The sequence below is a fragment of the Eurosta solidaginis genome, chromosome 2 (assembly GCF_040869045.1).
Source record: "Eurosta solidaginis isolate ZX-2024a chromosome 2, ASM4086904v1, whole genome shotgun sequence".
Classification (NCBI taxonomy): domain Eukaryota; kingdom Metazoa; phylum Arthropoda; class Insecta; order Diptera; family Tephritidae; genus Eurosta; species Eurosta solidaginis.
Genome location: NC_090320.1, coordinates 265,941,724 through 265,947,751, shown reverse-complemented (window position 1 = coordinate 265,947,751; position 6,028 = coordinate 265,941,724).

Below are 6,028 nucleotides of genomic sequence, written 5' to 3'. Positions count from 1 at the left end.
TAATTAGGTAGGTCCTAGGTACTAGCAGTGGCGAATCGTAAGCTTCTCTGGGTGGGGGAGGGGGGTATGCTAACAAAAAGTTTCATAAATTTTGTTTTATTTTTATAAAAGCGGTAGTCATGTATAAATTTCCATGCATCGTGAAATGCCAAAATTTTGTACCTACTGCTTTTTTCATGCTCAAGAAAAATTTTGCATTTTGCATTTTTCTTGAATGTTTGCTTTTGATTTGCGTACAGCGCTTAATAATACCAAAATGTAAGCTTTCGATTTCAAAGTATTATCGAAAGTATGTATGTATTCTTTTTTTAATACCTTTTGTATTTTTTATTTGGTACTCTTATCATCACTGGGTGTGTACATTTCATACTTATATAATTTTAATAAAACAATGTAATAATAACAATCAGTGGCGGATTTAGGATTTAGGGGGTGGAGGGGGCTTGAAATTTTTTCACTTTCAAATTTTGTTTTTGTTTTCCATGATGTGTTAAATAAATGTATACAGAATATAAAATGACATGACCAAACGAGGATTTTCAAAATTAAAAAAATGAAATAAATTACTAATAAAGTACAAGCAATATTTTCTGAAATGAGTTCTTCTTTTATTCAGCACACTCGAGATAATGACATAACAACCATATACAAATAGTCATAAAAACCTTTCTTTCAAACCCACTTATTGCTGGTTCAATCTTCTATCGACCAATCCAAAGATTCGAGTCGTCGGGGCTTCGATTTACAGAAAAGATCGGTTATTTCTTCAATGTCCGTTTCTATTTCTTTGTGGACGTTCCCTAGTGCCAGACCAGTCAGTCGATTTTCAGAGATGTTGACTCTCAAATAAGTCTTCAAGCGCTTTAGAACAGAAAAAGAACGCTCTGCGGTCGCTGGTGTCACGGGGATAGTCGCAAATATTTGCAACAGTGTCGTCACGTTTGGAAAAAATGAAGAAAAATGTGCTGATTTAATGATTTTCAGGGCATCAGTAGCTGTTTGAGCACTCTTGAATGGATTACTTTGGCAATGGTTATGCCACAATAAAATTTAATTTTTCAGCACTGTCTCATTGTGACTGGTGAGATCTTCTTTATAAACTTTAGCAGCAAGTACAATTTCTTCATTCGTTAGTCCTGTAGAATATGCTGGAATTAGTCCCTCCAGAGGCAGTATTTTCAAAAATTCACCTTTGAACCTTGACGTCAATCAAGAAATCATGTAGTCCAGGAAAGGGTAGTAAATTGTAGCTCTGTAATTCGGGTTTAACCCCTAGCCCTTTTTTTGGCCCTGTTTAAAATGTTTGCCCTTTTTTGCCTCCAAATTTATTTGGGCAACTCGGATTGTCAAATTTGTAATGTGTGTATCAAATGACATCGAAATTTTATTTTATTTTTTTCGTTTTGATGATGTGGCAGCATGGTAATCAGCTGATAATAAAACATTAATCGATTATCAAGTGTCATCACTTACACAACGTAGAAATGAAAAGGTAAGGAAATATTTTGCATAAAACGCCACTAAAGAATTTTTTTATCAGATATTTAATAAAAAAGCAAGTGCTAGCAACAGCAGAAAACTTCGAAAATGAAGAAAGCGATGAAAGTGATGAAAGTCGTTTCGATGACAGGACGAGCCATATGTGCCGGCGTTAAGTTTTTTCTTATATTTGGCGGAACAAAGTAATTATTGCTTACTTAACGTATTTTTATTATTAAAAAATATAAATAGAATTATAACAAGTAAGGACGGGGCTGAAAATATGCTGTTAAGTTTTTAAGGAGTAGAGCCCTCTATGCCGTTTATTTCAACTTTCAGAGCTTCCTAACCTTAAGAAAGTGAGTTTAATTCAATTTCTGTAAAAAATGCGAGATGCATTCGGTAAAAACATTCATTGTAGATAATTTTTGGCATACAAAATTTAAAACCATACCGTGTGTCCGCAGTATGCCGTTACGTGCAAATGCACGTATCTCGCACTTATGATACCTCAACCTTGCACGTAATGACTTAGTTCGAGGGGGGCTTTAGCCCCCATAGCCCCCCCTAGATCCACCACTGATAACAATGTAAATAAATGTTATGTTTAAAGACACAGTGTGAACATTTCTGAAAGTGATCACCGAAAAACGTAATAATTTATTTTTGAGCAACAAAGATATTATTTGATAGCTATCGATAACACAAACAAATGCCTGTCTTCGATTTTTCCAAAAAATACTGTATCCTTAATTATCGCCATTTGAATTTTCTTTGTCGTTTTTCTTTTAAAGTTGAATAGCAGCCGATAGGCTCCACCGATTCTGACAATTCGGTAAAAGTCTAGTTGAGGGGTCGATTGCTAATGCGCTACCAATACGCGTTCTGACCTCAGTATTAATAATCAGAATGCGCAAAAGAAAAATTTTAACTCGTTCAAAAGACCGAAACCGAAAAATGACCCGCGGGTCCCTCCGAAGCCGGGGGTGGTATCCATAGTATTTTTGCGCAGAATACCTTTCTGCATTGGCGGCCTTCGGCCGCGCTTATAAAAAATTACCCTGGGTGGGTCCAACACGGGTTTGAAGACCAAAACTAGATCCGCGCAAAACACTTATGTTTAAAATTTTTTTGTGGGTACAACAACAACATTACAACAACCACATGAAAATATTCAACTTCAACTCAAATATCTCCCGGCAGAGAGAGATAAAATTTTTCTTTTCCGCCTTAGGATTATTGTTGTCGAGCTCAATACGCGTCTTTTGACACCCCTCTCGAAATTTTTGGCAGCGTATTAGCAGTCGACCCCTCAACTAGACTTTTACCGACAATTCAAATACCAATTTGCTTGTAATTAAAAACTCTTTAAGAGCACATTTTTTACAATTTTTGTTGTTATACCGGCCTACTGAATTGTAAGATCGCGGGTTCGAATCGAGCTCAAGGCCTAACAATAATTTTTTATCATTATTATTGTTATGATAATTTTTTCTTAATTGAAAAATTTTAAATTAGAATAGAAGAAAGAAAAAATAATATAAAATAATAATGATAAAAAATTATTGTTAGGCCTTGAGCTCGATTCGAACCCGCGCTCTTAGCACATTTTTTATTTCTGTGAAATAAATTTCTATTTTTAAAATTGTTGCAAAAACCATGCAAAAAAATTGTTCTGGAGCACATTTTTACACGCAAGAAAACCACATACGCAAAGTTTTACTCTCTATGATATTCCGTTGAGAAAAAATGGCGCCCGCAGTATTGATCCTAGATATTTTCATTTCCACACCTTGGACTTGAAGATTTTCCATACAAAATTTAATTTTTAAATACTTTAAGTATTGAACATTTGAATATTTGTTTTCTTTGGATATTTAATTTTTGTTCTGTAAAGTATTTGAAAACTAAAATTTCTCGAACTTTTGGGGTGGGAAATGGTAGTAAAGGTAGATCAATAATAATAAAACTCCCACCTAAGCCTTGGTTAGCAATATTAAATGAGTTCAACACTAAATTCATCACCTACACTATTTAATCAGAAGCAGCAAGTGGCTTAAATCCTAGGAAGCTTCTAATATTTGCCAAGAGGACGGAGTTATTTTATAATATAGGTTCTGTTTTTTGATAGGGTTTTTCAGTTTGGTCGTTAAAATAAACTTCTGGTAACACTACGGACTTATTTAGTCTATGTGAGGTCCTCTTGGATCGGCCAGTTCAACCTAACCTAACCTCAACCCTAAATTAAATCAATCTAAAAAATGTGGGGAAAAGGTGTAATCCGCAATTGAGGACATGAAACTTCAGGCAACTTGTGTGATTTGCTGACAGATGTTGTTGTTGTTGTTGTCGCAGCGATAAGGACACTCCCCGAAGGGGAGTGTTATCGATGTTGTTGGTCCTTTGCCGGATGCAGATCTGGTACAAAGCATCATAAAGGTACTAGCCCGACTATCTCGGGAACGATTTGGTATGATAACCGCCCTCCCACCCCCTAGATCCATCAGGAGTTCGGGGTCGCCAGAGCCTCCGCTGTTAATGAAACAGGATTCGCCACGGATAGGTGAGGTTGATAATTGGGTTGGAGAAGCTATATATTGCGCTGGCAACCCCTTAAGAGGGTTCCGCTACACACCCACGTGACCCCCTAATCCGCTGGGGAAATTTGCTGGCAGATCAATTAACATGGTGAAAATACACGCCTGTTAACAGTATACAACGCAACGCAATCTCGCTCTTTTCATCTTGGTTGCTTGGTTTATGCGCTGCGCGGCCGACGACACAAAATAGCTCAAAAGGCGACATTTTGATGCATTTTATTAAACACTTGAATCCTGACGGTCTATCTAATACCTTACTATCTAATACCTTTTGGTTTGGTCAATAAAGCAGCTGATGTCCTTTATTTAGCTTTTTGTTCTCCATTCGGGAATATATGTTCTGAGCAGGCTATACCCCTTTATATGTATGTATGTATGAATTGAGTGTATAAGAATAGCAAAACGTTTAAGCGCAAGCTCGTCCAACAATTTTTTCGTAATTAAATAGGCGTTAAATTATTCCGAAAATATGTAATATAATTTTGTAAAGTTATTAGAAATACTCATAAATATAAAAACGCATTAAGAACTCAACAAGCGTTTTAACGGTATACTAAATGCTACTTCCTCTAACAAGGCAAGAACATAGTTACCCATGTATATATGTACGTATATACTCACTAACTAAATGATCCCCCTTTAAAAGGGCTGACCACCCAATTATGCTTTAACAGAATTAAATTATGAGAAAGTTTCCAAAAACTGAAGTTGGTCGTAAAAATGTTCACACACTTTTTTGAACTCGTTCTCAATTAACTGTAGAAGACAACAAACCACAAAACATGCAATTAAAAATATAATAAAGCAACAAAAGTACAGGTAACTAAAATATATACTTACATTTATACATAGATATACATTCATACATACATAGGCATTTTTGGTATATTTTTGAATATTGTGTAGAAATGCAGCAAGGGCTAAAAATGTTGGGTAAAGGTAAATTGCACCCCATAGCATTCGTAGATATTTATTAACAGCTTATATTGGCTTCACTTATATGTATGCTTCATTGTAACTCTCCAGGCTAGGCGCGTAAGAGAGTTAGATCCATCTAGCGGCAATTATTGAAGACTGACGGCAGTTGTTAAACAATTCGCTACAAAACGATTTGTGCTTAATAGCGGAGACACGAACATCGGTGCTACGGTGCTATCAACATCAAATATCTAAGTGGATTGTAGATACTACAACGGTACCATCTTAGCGTGTTTTTTTTTGGTTTTTTTAAACTATATATATTATTATTTTGCATTAACATTGGCTTTAAAGGACTTTCCAAAATAACAAAAATTTAAAATCAAAAGGGGTGATAAGTGAAAAAATCACAAATGCCAAAAATAAGACTAAATTTGTAAAAAGGTATAATTTCAGCTCGATTCGAAACTTTAAAACGGACACATTATAAGAAAAAAACAAATAAATAAATACCTGCCGCGATTTACCTGCGAAGGATTTAGGCCGAGCTTCTCTTCCAACTGACGTCGTGCTCCATTTAGTGTTTGCCAAACCACTCCCGAGGGGCGACCCTACTCAAATAAACTTATTTCCAATTGAAAAAAAAAAAATTTTTTTTTCTAATCTTTTCGTAATTTTTGATGTTAATTTACCCCGCACTTGAACCCAGAACCGAAACACACTACTACCACACCACCGCGGCCAACCCATTATAAGATGTGACCGAAAAAATTTGTTGTTGTTGTTGTAACAGTGCTTCGCCCGATCCAAAAGGTGCGACCGATCACAAATTGTCATCAATGTCCTCAAAGGGGAGTCCAAGGAAACTTGCTTGTTCCAACAAGGGTGGACCAAAGTGAGAGGGGTTTTAGAGGCGTTGGTTCTACATTACAACTGAAGAGATGGTTGGTGTCAAGTGAGAACACATTGCAAGCAGGACATACATTTTGTATGTCGGGTTGATTTTGAATAGCTAAGAGTTTAATATGTTA